The sequence below is a fragment of the Grammomys surdaster genome, unplaced genomic scaffold (genome assembly GCF_004785775.1).
Source record: "Grammomys surdaster isolate TR1022 unplaced genomic scaffold, NIH_TR_1.0 412, whole genome shotgun sequence".
In the NCBI taxonomy this organism is placed as follows: Eukaryota; Metazoa; Chordata; class Mammalia; order Rodentia; family Muridae; genus Grammomys; species Grammomys surdaster.
In genome coordinates, this window is record NW_021604831.1 from 230209 (window position 1) to 248009 (window position 17801).

General features: G+C 36.7%; 1 pseudogene; it reads left to right on the top strand.

The window, feature by feature from the left end:
* Positions 1-17801, top strand: part of LOC114632737 — a 240737-nt pseudogene that overhangs the window by 70841 nt on the left and 152095 nt on the right.

The following is a 17801-nucleotide window of genomic DNA, read 5'->3' on the forward strand; positions in this document are numbered from 1 at the left end:
AGACCTCCCAGGAGTCCATGTTAGTTGACCCTCTTGGTCCCTCTGCGGTGTTCATAATTCATTCTGGGCCTTCAATCCTTCCTCCAATTCTTCCATAAGAGTCACAAAGCATCATCGAAAACTTGTCTGTGTATAGCTGCATATGTGTCAGTCAGGTACATGCTAGAGCCTCTAAGAAGAGAATTACATTAGGCTCTTCTCTGCAAGATTAACAAAGTATCTGGTAATTTCAAGGATTGCTTGTTTGCTAATTGGATGGGTTTCTAGTTGGTCATTACAAGTAAGATAATAATAATTACAAAAATCCTGTGTAAATAATGGCATTATTAGTTTCTTGAAAAGTTTATGTGGTTTAGAAGCATGAAGACTAGAAAAAGCAGAAACATAATATACTCAGACAAAATCATCATGTATCAAATATAAATTACTATTTTTCCTAATGAAAAAGAAAGATGAAGAGCGTCAGGTTATGGGAATAATAAATGAGATGGGCATAAACATTCCAAAATGCATGAAATATGTTCAAGTTTCTTTGAAGTTAGAGGAATATAAATATTCAGAAACACATCTATATGCAAGTGGGAGACTCGTCCATTCAAATCACATATATTCACTAGTCTCTGCGTCCAAACAGTCAAAGTTAAGAGAATGTGACAACATATGCACAATTAGTGGTGAGTATTTAATAGAGACAATTACGTACAAAGACAATAGTGTTTCTATCTTAGAATGTCTCCATAACAAACCCATCTATTTTAAGAAATAGTAACTTTCAATCTTCCTTGATTTGCATACACATAATTTAAGTATGCCCATTGGCCTTTACTGTGTCATGAGTCTTAATAATTGGAGGAAATGTACAGTTTTTTTTTACTATAAAAAGGCTAAATAAAATGTAGAGATAATTAAATAAAAAGTATACCATAAAATTTGAAAATCTCTTTTAGATTAGTACTACATCTTGCATTTCTGAAACTTTTCCCTTCTGGGTAAGAGCCCATAAATCTTAAAATCATACAAGAACTAAGTAACAAATAGAGAAAAATGAAACAAATGAAAAATTTCAACAAAACCTTGAGGCACAATATGAGTTCATGTTAGTATTTCTTTTAGAGACTAGTGTGAGTCCATTAGGGTGAGTTTTATAGCAGAGTAAAACTTGTGTGCTTACATTGTCAAGTATACTCTTTGTAAAAATTAAATGATATTGGTTGGTAAGGATGACTTGAATATAACTGTAATTTCAGCCTCTTACCAACCAAAAGTCCAAACATGGGAGACATTGTTGAAAAATAAATTTCAGCTGCCTTCAGTGACAGGTGAATGCTCTAAAAATGGTGAAGAGTCGAGTAGATATTGTGATCATGAACCCAAAAGAAGCAATGTTACTGTTAAAAGGACCTGGTCAGATAATATGATCTTGGGACTTTCTTTAAAACCAAAAACTCATGGTATTTTAGAATGGGATATGGATGCTAGAAGAAATATCTGTGCAGAGACAGTGGTGGAGCAGGCATTTAATGCCTCATTTTTCTTGGCCAAAGGCAAGTCTCTTGCTTCCCCAGTATGAGTAGTCCCTTCAGCTCTGGATACTTCAAAGATTCTGGCCATTACTGAAAAGAGATATGTCAATCCTGTTTTGATAAAACACCTCAGATAAGTGTCTGGAAAAGAAAAATGCAAATCTTTTGTTTCTTCTGCCTTTAGAAGCTTATCACTTCTTCATATCTCTTCTGGCACAAGGCATGGGTTGTGGCCTGTATTGATTCCTGTTTCCTACTCTTCAGTTTTACTAGAAATAGGAAGGATCTGCTGCCTCTACATCAAGATGGTTTCTGGAAGTTGAAATTTTAATAAATACTTTACTGAGACATTCCCTATTGAATGAGAAAGGAAGGATGACTTCTTCTCAGGTAAATGTGTGCATGATTATGGGACAACTTGACGGTTCTTAGGTGAATATTTCATTTTCAGAATGTTCAAACCCTCCCTATTTTGACTCAAATGAACATAATTATTTTTTCATATGATTCTCAGTATTCCATTTTTAAAAGTTACAACATTGCTGAACTAACAATCGGATGATTCCTTTTACCAGTCTCCTTCAATTTTTCAGTATAACTTGTATAAATGATTACGTAGTTTGAAAATACTTAAATTTCTCTGATTGTTAAAATGTGTGTACATGAGACTATAGATGAATGTATATACTTGATTTCTACTTTGAGTCATGCGGGTCATTGTTTGTGAAAAAAGGCCCATGTTTCATGAATCATTTGTCTTAGGGTCTATTGCAATAGTTCTCAGCCTTCCTACTGTTACACCCATCTAATAGATTTCTTTACGTTGTGCTGACACAATTATGATTTTTTAATTAATTTTTATTAGATATTATATTTACATTTCAGATATTATCACCTTTCACCCTTTCTCCCCCACTCAGAAACTTCCTATCCCATCCTCCCTCCCCAGGCTTCTATGAGGGTGTGCCCCTACCCATCCACTGCTTTCCACCTCCCCACCATCAAATTCCCCAACACTGGGGCATCCTGCCTTCATAGGACCAAGGACTTGCTTTCCCACCTATACCCTACAAGAGTATACTCCCCTACATATACAGCTGGAGCCATGGGTTCCTCCCTATGTGCTCTCAGGCCAGTGGTTTAGACCCTGGGAGCTATGATTGTTTTGAATTGTTGCTTGCACCGTTGGGGCCTCAAACCTTCTCAGCTCCTTCCATCTTTAAATTCTACACTGGGAACCCCATGATCAGTACAATGATTAGCTGTGTGCATCTGCCTATGTATATGTCAGGCTCTGGCAGACCTCTAGTGTGACAGCTATATCAGGCATCTGTAAACATGCACTTCCTGGTACTCACATCAGCATCTGCCTTTGGTTACTGCACAAGAGATGTATACCCAGGTGGAGCACTCTCTGGACATCCACTCCTTTAGTTTCTGTCCCACACTTTGTCTCCATATTTGCTCCCTTTAGTATCTTGTTACTTCTGAAAAGAACTGAACCACCCACACTTTGGTCTTCCTTCTTAATATGCTTCATGGGGTCTGTGAGTTGTATCTTGGGGACTTCAAGCTTTTGGGCTAATCTTCACTTATCAGTGTGTGCATACCATGTGTTTTCTTTTGTTATTTGGTTACCTCACTCAGAATATTTTCTAGTTCCATTCATTTGCCTAAGAATTATGATTTTATTTTTAGTGATATTCCAGAAGTGTACTATTGGTACGGCTATGAATCTTGTTGTTAATAACTCTGTTTCCTTGTGACTTCAGTCACCACAATCAGATCATTTAGGTGATCATGACATATGATCCCAAAAAAGGTCACCATAATCAACATCAATTTTGCTTGCCTTTTGAAACTATTCAGAGAAGTGACAACTTTCTTTATCTCAGACATAATTTATCAAATATGTGTTTTAGTTATTGGTACCAAAAATTGTACATTTAACTAACATTTCTTTGGCCAATTGATTCAAGGGGATACTGTTAATTTTAAATTCAGGATCTACTGACTTTCTTGGATGTGGCTATAGAATTCTCTAAGGAGGAATGGCAATGCATGAATTCTGCTCAGAGAGATTTGTACAGAGATGTTATGTTGGAGAATTACAATAACTTGATAGCTGTGGGTAAGAATATTTTTATTCCATAAATTCTACTTCAGCATAGGGATATCTATAACTCCTATGACTATTTTGATCTACCATTCATTAATTGGTCTTTCTCTTCTATTTTTATAGATATTGATTAGTCTCTCATTTATAACTTCTGTGATATTGACCTTTATCTTTTATTTATATATAATGTGCTGATCAATAAATCTTATACCTTTTTAAAAAGGTACTCCATTGCTTTTATAAGTGAATGTACTTTGACTCCAGAAGTTTTCTTTTTCAGATGTGTTAAGTTTACAATGAAATTCCGAATTTTAGAAAGGGTTCAGTATGAAGACTCTAAAACACATTGGAAAGAAGTGACTATAAAAACTCATTCATTTTTCTTTTATTCTTTCCATCTCACCTAAATGCCACAGTCCTGTGCTAATACATAGCTATATTCAATGGTATATCTTTGTGCTCACTTGAACCTACAGGTGTTGCTGTTTCAGAGCCAGATGTAATCTTCTGTCTTGAACAAAATAAAGAACCATGGAATTTTGGTAGAGTGGATACAGAAGGAAGAGAACCAGGTAATCTGAAGTGAAATAATATGTCTTGTGATGATTGTAAATCCAGGAGAAATTTAGACCTGACATAAACCTAGAGAAACTCTACAATAGAAATCATTCCTAAGAGATTATTTCAGAATAATGAAACAAAGAAAGAGTATAACTATGAATGTTGAATGATTTTTGCCTCATTTGAACTGAACACTGATGTTTTGATATATACTATGTTATAACTATTTTAAAAAGGAGCCGTCTATTTTACATTTTAACTTCTGTCATTTTTTCTGTTCCATGTGAATGACCAGTAATGATCCTTTATGTTTGAGAGAGTTGTTAATTTATTCCCCTTTTAATAGTTTTATAGAGTATATTTTGTTCATGTTTTTCTCTCTTTCAACTTCTTGCTCACTATCTCTACTGTCCACACTAACTTAATATCATGATTTCTCTGATCATTCTATTTTTGACCCTGTCTCTGTCTTTGTTGCGCTCTCTCTCTCTCTCTCTCTCTCTCTCTCTCTCTCTCCTCTCTCTTTCTCTCTCTTTTCCTCAGAAGAAAAAAAAAAACATTAGAAGTCAAAAGTGTATATCAACCTGGAATCTGATTTGTTCTGACAACTTTCATGAACAGAGGGCATGCTCATTCATAGTATAAAAAATTATTTGCTCTCTCTAAGAGATTATGTAATTTAGAGATTTTCTTACCTTCAATGACACTTTCTACTCTATGTCTATACTTCTTAAAACTGGAGTTTCTTCTCCCTTTTCCTGGTCTTCTGATCACTGTCATATTCTACATGGGCATTGCTCTTGTTGTGTCTAAAAACATGCAGTTTATTGAGCATCATTCACCAAATCTGGCCTTTAAACTCTTACTGTGTCATCTTCTGCATAGGTCCCTGAGCACTGATAGAGGGGTGTGATAATGAAAATTTACATAATACTAGGAACTCCAAAGTCTCTCAGTTACTGACATTGTTGATATGCATATTAAGCTTCTCCATTGAACTCTAAGTGATACACAGATATAATGGAAAAGAAGTATAACTTTAGGAGTCATGTTGTTGCTATTTTTATTTGTAGTAACAATAGGAGCTTGTTTATGATTTTGAGGATTGCTCTTTCTGTCTCTGTGATGTATGGAGGTGAAATATTGATGAAGATTGCATTGAATCTATACATTATTTTTGGTAATATGGCCATTGTTACTAGGTTAATGCTCCTAATCCATGAGCATCTTCAAATACTTGAAGTTATTCCCATACAAATCTTTCACTTGCTTGGTATTGTTGAAATCAAGACATTTTATATTATTCCTGACTCTTATGAAGTGTCCTTTCCCTAATTTCTTTTTCAACCCATTTATCCTTTAAGAAAAATAAATCTAGTGATTTGTTGGAGTTAAATTTTTATTCAGCCCCTTTGCCAAATTTATTTATCACATGTAGGAATACTCATGTTGAACATTTGTGGACAATTATGTATACTATGTATAAACTCAGGATACGAAAAACAGTTTTCAACAGTAACATAACTTTTGGGAGAATCACTTTCCCTGAGCGAGAGCTGTAGTTCAGAGCAATAGTTATAAATACCACATGTTAATTATACAATCAGAAAGATCAATGGAAGAGAAATGAAGACCCAGAAATGAACACACACACTTGTGCTAACTTAATCTTTGACAAAGAAGGCAAAGCTATTCAATGGCAAAAAGAAAGTATGTTAAATACATGATGCTGTTTCAACTGGCAATTTGCATGTAGAAGAATGCAAATTGATCCATTCTTATCTAAACTAAACTTCTGTAAACTGGTCCCTAACTAGCTATTTAATCTCCATACATATTCTAAGTACAACTCACAAACCAGAATCTTAAAAGCTAAGTAAGCACTTGCAAGAAAATTTGCATTGTCTGTTTTATTGCAGTTCGGTATTCACATTCATTGTTTTCAACTCCATCAATTTTTTTGTTATTTTTTCATAAAACATAAAATAATGTGTATATAGCTTATACATATTAAATACAAATGTGCTATATTGTTTTAAGCAACAACATTCCTCTAATATAAGAGATTGTTTACTCAGTGACTCACAAGTAAATAAAGGTCATTCCTAAATGGACTCAGGGCACAGGTTTATTGGACCAAGCATTTAGAAGTAATGACAAGTCTCTTCAATTATTTCTTCCATCTAGAAACCCAGGATACTTTCTACAATGTCTTTCTTTGTTTTAAGATCCCACTGTGAACTTAATTTTCATTGGATATTTTATTTATATTTCAGATGTTTTCCGCTTTCCCCACTTCCCCTTCCACCCTCCAAAGAGTCCATCACTTATACAGGCCATTTCCTATACCCAACTACCTTCTCCTCTGAGAAGTGGGAAAAATCCCCTAGCTGCAAACACACCATGGCATACCAAGTCACTGCAAGACTGCCCACATCTACTCCTGCTAAGGCAAGAGGAAACAGCCCAGAAGGAGAAACTCAATTGAATGCACATGTAGGTCATGAAGTCATTGACTGCTCCCACTCTAGTTCTTGGGTGACCCTCAGGAAGACCAATCTGTACATCTGCTACATATATGCCAGCAGGGGTCAGGGGTTTAGGTCCAGTCCATTTATAGTCTTTGGTTGGTGGTTAATTCAGTCTCGGGGAGCTACAAGGGTACAAGTTAGTTCACTCTGTTGGTCTTGTTGTTGAGTTCCTATCCCCCTCATGATCCCTCAGTTCATCTGCCAAGCTCTATCTAATGTTAGGTGGAGGAACATCTCCCTCTCTTTCCATTGGCTGCTGGATTGAACTTCTGAGAGACCATCCATGCTTGACTCATGGCTGAAAGCATAACAGTATTATTAATAGTGTCAGGGATTGCTTCTTTTCCATGGGATGGGATGGAAGTAGGTTCAGAAATTGTTTGGCTATTGTCTCAGTATGTGATTCTTCTATTCCCTGTGTTTCTTTTATGGAGGGAGAATTTTGGCTTAAAGGTTTTGTGGGTAGATTGGTAGCCTTATGCTTCTACTAGGAGTCCAGTCTAGTTACAGGAGGTAAACACTTCTGGATACATATCCAACTCTGCGAGGAGTTTTACCTAGAGTCATTGTCTTAGATCTACAGTAATCCTTCCTTCATTTCAGAGTCTGGCAGACTCTAATGATGCTGCATTCTCTTCTAGCTACAGATACATATTCACTATTGTGGCCCACCATATCTGGCTCTCAGCACATCTGATTACCCCACTACTTATTTCCTTCTCCATCCCATCTTATGCCAAGCTCACTCCTTGCAACCATGTCCAATGATTATTTTATTTGCCCTTCAGCCTGAGATTTGGTTATTCCTTCCTTGACCATAAGTGTTATTTAGATTCTTTGAGTATAAAGATTCTAGTGCGGATATCCTGTACTTTATGGCTAATGTCCATTTATAATTGAGTACATATATTGAGTTTTCATTTGGGACTACATCACCTCACTAAGAAATGTATATACAGTTCTGTCCATCTACCTTAAAAATTCATGATATCCTTGTTTATAATAGCTGAATAATATTCCACGTGAAAATGAACTCCATTTTCTATATCTATTCTTTTGTTTAGGGACATCAGACGCATTTGGAATTTTGAATATTATGAATAAAGCTTCTATGAACACAGTGGAATATATTTGTTTGTGGGATGGTAGAACATTATTGGCTATATTCCCTGCAGAGGTATATCTGGGTTGTCAGGTAGAACTATTCCCAATACTTTCAGAAACTTCCACTTGAATTTCTACAATGGTAGTACAATATGAAGGACTACCCTTGGCTTGAAGAAGAGTTATGAGAGAAGGGTTGTCTGGAATTGGCAAAAAACAAATAACCGGAAGACAATATCTGGGTTAAAAACTGACAACTTCTATTTGGTAAAGCTTTTCCCTTCTGCTTTTCTCTATGTTCTGCTTTCTGTCTCAGGATCTCTCTGTCTATATTCTGCTTGCTAGCCATTCTAAGGGATCTACCTTTCCATGTTCAGCTTGCTTATGTGTGTGTGTGTGTGTGTGTGTGTGTGTGTGTGTGTCTGTATATGTTCTCCAATCAGTTCTCTTTTTATGTTCAACAAAATTCTCTGCTAGCTAATCTCCTGTACAACACAGGTCTAGTCTTTGCATACCAATCTAGTCATTTGCTCCGTGTGTTCACTTTATCTATAAGTCAGTATCCCATTATCCAGCACTTTGATTCTTAGAAGACACTAAAAGTATTTTTTTTTGTTAAAAGTGCAAATGCATTCAAATATAGGCCTGCATTTGATAAGTTGAGAAGATATGCTAGTTGGTTGGGGCACTGTCCTGAAATATCCATTTTCATAAAGCCTGTTCCTAGTGTTAGTCGGTCCTAGGCTGATCCTGAATCCAAGAATCTATATATCTGTATAATGACAAAACAAAAACAAAAACAAACAAAAAAAAAACCTTAGTTGTGTAGGATATACTATGGCTACCACTCTCTAAAGCTTTTAATATCCTTCCTCAGAATTTGTCTAACATGATGACTGACAAGGGACCTACTTTAATTCCTTTAGATTCACAAAGTCCCCCATATAGTCGATATTGCATTTGTACATTTTGCATTGAAAGGAAAATATACATTTTCAAACTTACATACTTAGAACTCTTTTTTTATAGCCTTAAGTGCTGTCCTGAAGGTCTCAGAGTGTACTATTTTTTATAAGATATTGCCATATCTACAACTCCTGGACTTGAGCTGTTTTCATTTACCAGGTAGTTTTAACCTCAAATGTTATGACATTCCTTGGAAGAAAATTGTCCTCCACTGCTACTAGGTTCAGAAAATTTGTACATTATTATACAAACAATACCTACACCTGATGAAGACATTGCTACTACTAGGGGCTCACACATGTGCATGGTCCTAGCTGCAGATACCATGGGACTCTGTCTAAAACAAGGTCATGCTGGGCTCAATAGTTCAAGTTTCTACATCCAACCACAATGGAAGAGTGTTATCCACTCCCCACATCCTTGTCAGTAAGTGTTTTTTCTTGAGTTATTGGTCATAGCCATTCTGATGTGTATAAGGTAGAATTTCAGAGTGGTTTTTATTTGCATTACTCTGATGACGATAGATATTTGTCATTTTTTTAAGTCTCTGTCAGCCAATAGAGATTCTTCTATTAAGAGTTATTTTGTTTAACTCTTTAGCCCAGTTTTAATTGGATTGTTTAGTTTGTTGTTACTTAATTTCAAGAGTTTACTATATTTTTGGATAGGAGTCATCTGTCAGATATAGAGATAATGTAGTTTTTTCCAAGTCTATAGGCTACCATTTCATTCTATGAATGATATTATTTTTACTTGAAGTCACTTTTTTACTATTAGGAGATCCCATTTATAAATTTTTTATCTTAGAGTTTAGGCAATTGCTGTTTTATTCAATATGTTGTCTCCTGTACCATTGCATTAAAGACTGTTCCCCACTGTGATGGTTTGTATTTGCTTGGGTTAAGGAGTAGCTCTATTTGAAGAGAAGTTTTAGCTATAATTGAGCATGTGTTTCACTGTGGACATTGGACTTTTTGTATATGTATATGTATTTTTATTGGATATTTTATTTACATTTCAGATGTTATCCCCTTACCTCAAAGCCCCCTCACCCAGGAACCCCCATTGCATCCCTCCTACTGTTGCTTCTATGAGGATGTGCCCCCACTTTCCCCACACTCCCACCTCCCCACACTCAAATTCCCCTACACTAGGCATCTAGCCTTCATGTAGCCAAGGATCTCCTCTCCCACCTTTTGCTAACAAGGAAATCCTCACCTACATATACAGCTGGATCCATGGATCCATCTCTATGTGCTCCGAGGCTGGTGGTTTAGACCCTGGGGAGCTCTGGTTGGTTAATATTGTTTCTCTCCTCATAGGGCCACAAACTCTTTAAGCTCGTTCAGTCTTCTCTCTAACTCCTCCATTGGGAACCACTTGAACAGTTCAATGGTTAGCTATGAGCATCTGCTTCTAAATATGTCAGACTCTGGACCACCTCTAAGGAGACAGCTATATCAGGCTCCTGTCAGCATGCACTTCCTGACATCCATGTCAGCACCTAACATGGTGACTGCCCATGGAATGAATACCCATGGGGAATTGTATCCAGAGGGCCCCTCCTTCAGTTTCTGTCCCACACTTTGTCTCCATATTTGCTCCCTTGAGTATTTTGTTATTCCTTCTAAGAAGGACTGAAGCACCCACACTTGGTCTTCCTTCTTCATGAGTTTCATGTGGTCTGTGAATTGAATCTTTGGTATTTCAAGCTTCTAGGCTAATATCAGATATATACATAGAACTCAAAAAGTTAGACTCCACAATGTCAAATAACCCTATTTAAAAATAGGGTACAAAGTTAAACAAAAAATTCTCAACTGTAACCTTGAATGTCCAGGAAGCACCTAAAGAAATGTTCAACATCCTTAGTCATCAAGGAAATGCAAATCAAAACAACACTGAGATTCCACCTCACACCAGTCAGAATGGCTATGATCAAAAACTCAGGGGTAGTAGATGCTGTTGAGGATATAGAGAAAGATGAACACTCCTCCATTGTTGGTGGGATTGCAAGTTGGTTCAACCACTCTGAAAATCAGTCTGCCAGTTCCTCAGCAAATTGAACATAGCATTATCTGAGGACCCAGATATACCACTCCTGGGATTATACCCAGAAGATTCTCCAACATATAACAAAGACATATGCTCCACTATGTTCATAGCAAATTTATTTATAATAGCCAGAAGCTGAAAAGAACCTAGATGTTCTTCAACAGATGAATAGATACAGAGAATGTGGTTCATTTACACAATGGAGTACAACTCAGCTATAAAAAGAGTGACTTCATGAAATTCACAAGTAAATGGATGGAACTAGAAAATATCATCTTGAGTGAGGTAATCCAATCACAATAAACACACATGTTATTCACTCACTGATAATTGGTTATTAAGCACAGAAGCTTTAAACAACCAAGACATTGGCTTTAATACCCTAGTCCTAGCTGTCTGGAAGTCAGTTGACTCTTATTTGTCTGCAAATGAAGATGTAGAACTCTCAGCTCCTGCTGTACCTTGCCTTCCTGGATGTTGCCATAATCTAGCCTTGGTGATAAAGAATTGAATTCCTGTACATGAGTTTCTATTGTATGTTCTCAGCTTGAAATTTTCTTTTCCATCTCCTATGTTGTGTTGATGATGCTTGTGTCTAGAACTCCTCAACACTTTTCTAGGTTCTCTAGGTCTCAATTTTGACTCGGTTTCTGTATTTGTCATTTTTCCTATTTCCCTTTTCATATCTTAACATTTTTAATTATTTTATCAATTTGATTGTATTGTCCTATACTTCTTCATAATAATTTTCTTTCTCATTATGGGTCTCTAACTGTTTAATTGAATTTTCTATTATTTTTAAGTGAGTCTCTGTAAATATATGTTATTGATTTCTTTTAAAATGGCCACCATCATCTTCATAAGATTAGACTTAAGGTCATTTTCTTGCATTTCAGGATTGCTTAGGTATACATAGCTGATAGTTATAGGATAGATATGGTTTAGTAGTGCCATTTGCCCTATTTTTTAAAATTATGTTATTTCCTAGTTTATAGGCAATTTTGAAGACTCTTGTGTTCATAGACCTGTGATAGTAGTCACTGATAGCTATTGAACTCTGCTACTGCAGGTCCAACTGCAAGCTCCTTATAGCACCAGGCCTCTGGGATTTCAGAAAGACATGCTTTGCCATAGGTGGCAGCTGGCTTCCAGGGTTGTAGGCAACGAAAGTAGTCCCAGATGTGTTTAGAATTCTGTAGGTCCATGGCATAGTTATGCCACAATGAAAGCATTCAGAGCTTGTGATTACTGATGGCAGCAGTAATCTTGGATTGCACGTAGTGCTATAGAATGTAAGATGCAGCACAGAGTGGAATGGGGCCAACTTCATGGCTGCAGTGCTTTCCAAGGAATACAGCAGAGAGAGTATTGGAAATCTGACCTGGTTACCCTGGATGGCAGCATGCCTCCCAGGAAACAGGCAGAGCTTTGGCACAGAGAATGAAACACAGATTTTGTATTCTGAAAACATTATTTAAATAATGTGTAAGAGTTCAAATATCAAAACAATAATCTCGTACTTATTACTAAAGTTGTACATGGTTATATTGTTGAAAAAATGAATTACTGCATATGAAGGCTTTTATAACGTTGAAGAATTATCAAGTTCTTGAGATTTATCTGTCTCAGTGAGTATTCCTTAACATATGAGAAAATTATTAAATTCTCTACTCTCATTTGTTGGACACATGTTTTAACAGATATAATTACAATTTTATTATATATTATTCAATATTTTTAAAAATTTTGATCGTATTTCATTTTTGACTTATTTTTTTCTTTTCTTTCCTTACTTTTGGCTCATTGGCTCACTCACAGTCACCCCCTCATACAGTATTTCCCCCATTGCCTATTTCCTTCTACATTGAATAGGTAGTGGTTCCCTGCATATACACTGAAGATGGAGTTTCAATTGCTTACACTCCCATTAAGACCATAAGGCCAGAGAAGGCAGCCCATATAGTAGAACATATATCATGTACAGACAACAGGTTTTAGGGAAGCCTCCATTCTTGCTGTTATTACCCACAAGATGGTTAAGCTACACACCTGCTATATATACGTCTAGGTCCAGTTCAAGCATGTTCTTTAGTTGGTGGTTTAGAATCCTAAGTCACCAGAGGACAAGTTTGGCTGACTGTTGGTTTTCCCTTGAAATTCATATTGCCTTCATGGCCCACAATCCTACTTCTTATTCTTCATTAAGAAAATCAAGGTACATCTTCTGTTTTTATGCAGTTGTCTCTATCTGTCTGAGTCAGCAGCTGGGTGGAGCCTCTCAGAAGTAACATGCTTACGTGTACAAGCATAACTCATTGTCATTAATAATGTCAAAGATTGTTACTTGCACATGGGATGTATGTCAGTTTCATCCAGTTTTTATGTGGATATTCCCTTAGTCTCTGCTCAATCCACAGTGTCTGAATTTCTTGTAGACAGGAGACATTTTTTTTTGAAACGTTACTGGGTGTGTAGGTGTCTCACTCTTTTTGGGTTCCTGGCTTGCTAGAGGAGGTTGCCCCTTCAGGTTGCATATCTGCACTATAGTGAGGCACAACTAAGGTCACCCCCATTGCTTCCTTGCTTTCTCCCTTATCCTTGGTAACTGTCTCATACTCAAGATCTCCCCCATTTCTGACCTTGCTTAGTTGCAGATTTTCATTTATTTTCATACTCATCTATCCCTCTCTCCTGTCCTTCTCTACACCTAATCCTGAAACACTCATCCCTTATTTTCTCATTTCTCCCGATTCCCTTCTCTCCATCTGTCTTTTAGGGAAATGATTTACACTTTTTAAATGAAATTCAAGCTTCCTAGGTAGCACATATATCAAGTGTAGGTTCTTTGGGGCTTAGTAATATAAAATGCTACACGTATTTTTTGACTAATAACTACTTTTAACTAAGTACATAAGATGAGTGTCATTTTGTGACTGGGTTACCTCAAACAGGATGAAAGTCTCAAGCTGTATCCATTTGCTTGCAAAATTCATGAGTTCCTTGATTTTTGACCTGAATAATAATAGTGTGTAGTGTAAATGTACCATATTTTCTTTATCCCCACTTAGAGAAGTTTTCCCTGTAGGTTGTTTATAATTTTGGACTTTTACAAATAAAGCTGCTTTGAACATTGATTATCAAATGTTCTTATGGGATGATAGAGAACTTAAGTTTCTATCATATATCATTCCATAGTTTCTTATAAATATTCTCTCTGATTTTTAATACATTGCTGAATCTTGCATTATCAAGCAGTCATAAAAGAAGTATTGCACATCCTCATTTCTGCCATGCTGTCATTGGAAAGGTTATTTGTTTTGTATTGAAAATTCATTTTCAAAGAAGGAAACTTTTTAAAATTAATGGTTGACAGTTGTCACAATTTTGTTTCAAGTTATACTGTTACAATGAATACTAAATTATGAAATACATAGTATTATAAAATATGTGGCTTATTTCATGAAATATCTTCTAATATCTATTATGTTTCCAGTTCATTGCAGAATCCATACAGGAGAGAAACCTTACAAATGTAATGAATGTGGCAAATCATTTAAAAGGAAATCAACCCTTCACGTTCACTACAGAATCCATACAGGAGAGAAATGTTACAAATGTAACAAATGTGGAAAATCATTTAAACAGAACTCAGACCTTAAAATTCTACAAAGGATCAATAATGGAGAGAAACTTTACAAATGTAATGAATGTGGCAAATCATTTACACGGAACTCAAACCTTCAAGTTCACTACAGAATCCATACAGGAGAGAAACTTTATAAATGTAAGGAATGTGGTAAATCATTTACATGGAAATCAAATCTTCAAGTTCACTAAAGAATCCATACAGGAGAGAAACTATACAAATGTAATGAGTGTGGCAAATCATTTAAACAGAACTCAGAATTTCAAGTTCACTACAGAATCCATAAAGGAGAGAAACCTTACAAATGTAAGGAATGTGGCAAATCATTTAAACAGAAATCAGACCTTAAAATTCACCAAAGGATCCACACTGGAGAGAAGCCTTACAAATGTAAGGAATGTGGCAAATCATTTACACAAATCTCAAACCTGCATGTTCACCAAAGAATCCATACTGGAGAGAAACCTTACAAATGTAAGGAATGTGGCAAGTCATTTACTCGGAACACACACCTGCAAGTTCACTACAGAATCCATACAGGTGAGAAACCTTACAAATGTAATGAATGTGGCAAATCATTTAAACAGAACAGAGACCTTAAAGTTCACCAAAGAATCCATACTTGAGAGAAACCTTACAAATGTAATGAATGTGGCAAATCATTTACATGGAATTCACCCCTTCAAGTTCACTACAGAATCCATACAGGAGAGAAACCTTACAAATGTATTGAATGTTGCAAATCTACTACAGAGAACTCAAGCCTTCAAGTTCATCACAGAATACATACATACCCAAAAGACATTATATTCATGTTCTGTAGTACCTTCAAAAACAAAATATGAAAATGATTTGACCCAGCATTAATCTGAAATTATCAATAGTGGTGTAGTGTTCATTTTCAAACTCATAATATAAACAGTATTGTAAAGTATATGGATTTAGCAAGAATAATATTAATAACTCTTTTAATACAAATATGTTGCTTAATGTTCATATATTTTAGTATGGGAGAATATTGGCATTGGTGTGATATATTCTCTGTGAAGATTATTGTGCTCTTAGCTTTTGACCTTTTGATAGAGTAATTTTTAATCTCCATATAATCTCATGTTTTTCACAATTTTCAATAAATGCATTACCACTGTCTTTTATTACAATTGCTTTGGTGTGATAAATGTCTATTTTACACTGGAATGGTATCACTTGTGTTATTCAGTTCCTTATTGCTAATGCCGACAGAAATGTGGTAAAAGATAAATTTGATTACTTTAAGCAAATTCCAAGACAACAATTTGGAAGATATTATATGGTGAGTGGAGGAAAGCATGAGGTTTCCCAGGTGCGTTCTTGCTTGTGTATATGTGTGTGTGTGTGTGTGTGTGTGTGTGGTGTGTGTGTTTATTATGAACAAAATTACTTGCATTACAAGGAACTTGACTTCAGGTCTAGGGCAAAATTCTACATTGACCGATTGTGTGGGATGTGGGTTGAAGCTTTAAGATGACAAATCCTAACCTCATCAAAATATTGAATTTCATGGGATGTTCTGAATAACGTCCATTAAGAATTTTCACAATTTTTGTTGAAATTCCATGTCACAAATGGATGACGAAATGGAAAGGCTTCATTTTGGTTACTGCAAATGAAAATGTACTTTGTACTTGAGTCTCTGTTGGCAACTTTGTATTTCAAGCAAGGTGTATAAACATAGGTCATTTACATTTCTCATTTAATGTGAACACAACAGTGATTAACAGGGCTGAGCAAATGTCTATGAAGTAGGATAGTGTGTTTTTTATCCAGATTCTAAGAAGTGGTACACGCCTGGGTCATGTGTTACTCTTTTAAGTATTTTCCTCACTGACTTCCATAGCAACTGTGGTAGTTTGCAAACATGAGTTTAGATCCTGGTATCACTTTGTCATTAACAATCAATTGCTTTGCTTATATTTGTTTTTATATAAGTACATCAATACAACAGTATCCGGCAGTGCTTGCGCCTAAGGATCGCGGGCTGACGGACAGGCCACAACCGGGTTGGCGGCAGATGGCGTCAACTCCAGGCCGGGCCAGAGGGGGTGGGCAAGCATACTCCGGGGTCGGGGTGTGGAAGGAGCCGGCCAAGCTGGCCCAGGGCCTTCGGCAGGCAGCGGGGCGGGTGGGGCTCATACTCCACGATGGCCTCTGGTCGCCCGAAAACCACAGAGGCGGGGGCAGCGATGAAGGAGAGCGCAACTGTGAACCAGGGCACATGAGGTAGAGGGAGGGAGGATCATGGGTGGAGACAGGGAGAGGTAAAGCAGAACAAGATGAGGTGTTTGGAGGCAGATTATTGGCCTGGAAGCAAGCAGAAAATAATGGAAATGGGCAACATGTGTGCATAGGAGGTAGGGGGACCCTCTAAAATGTGTCAGAGAACTGGCAGAAGAGAGACCTGTAGGACTTGAAGAGAGAGACCTTATATGGAATACCAAATAGTGGGTAGACAATCCTGTAGAGTCCTTGTCCACAAGAATTACAGGGCATCAAGTGTAGTGTTGTGTTTGCCATCTCACAATCAATAACTCTGACCCAGAATTGTTCTTTCGGAAAGAACTGCAGTGACAAAAATGGAGAAGTGTTGAAGAGAAAAAAAAGTGTTCAGAATGGGCCCAAATTAAGATCCATCTCAAAGGAAGTTTCCAAACCTGACACTATTGCTGATGTTATGGTGTGCTTACAGACAGGAAATTATCAGAGCTGCCTTCCAAGAGGCCTAACAGCACCTGACCTAGACCCAGGCAATTACTTATATCCAGCCAATGAACAAAAGTCAGACACCTCTGTGACTGAATTAGGAAAAGGCTGGAAGAATTTGTAGATGGTGAATCCATAGGAACATCAGCACTTTCAACTAATCTGGATCCCTGAGATGACCTCTCAGACACTGAGCCAACAATCAGGCAGAATATACTAGCTTGTCCAAGGCACTTTACTCATATACAGAAGAGAACTCCCTAGTTTAGCCTCAGTGAGTTAAGACATACCTAAACTTTGAGAGACTTTACTCTCCATGGAGTGATGGCCTGGCAGACAGTGGGTGGGTAGGGACATCCTTTTGGAGAGAGACTAGAAATAATTTGATGAGGAACTGTCAGAAGGTGGACCAGGAGGGGGATAATGACTATAATGTAAGAAAATACTAAAGCTAATTTCTTAAAAAATCATCATGAAGTTTGGTAATCGTAGGACTTCATTGATTTTTTTTTTGATAAACATGTACAGATAAAGCATCTAAGACTAATCCTGCATAC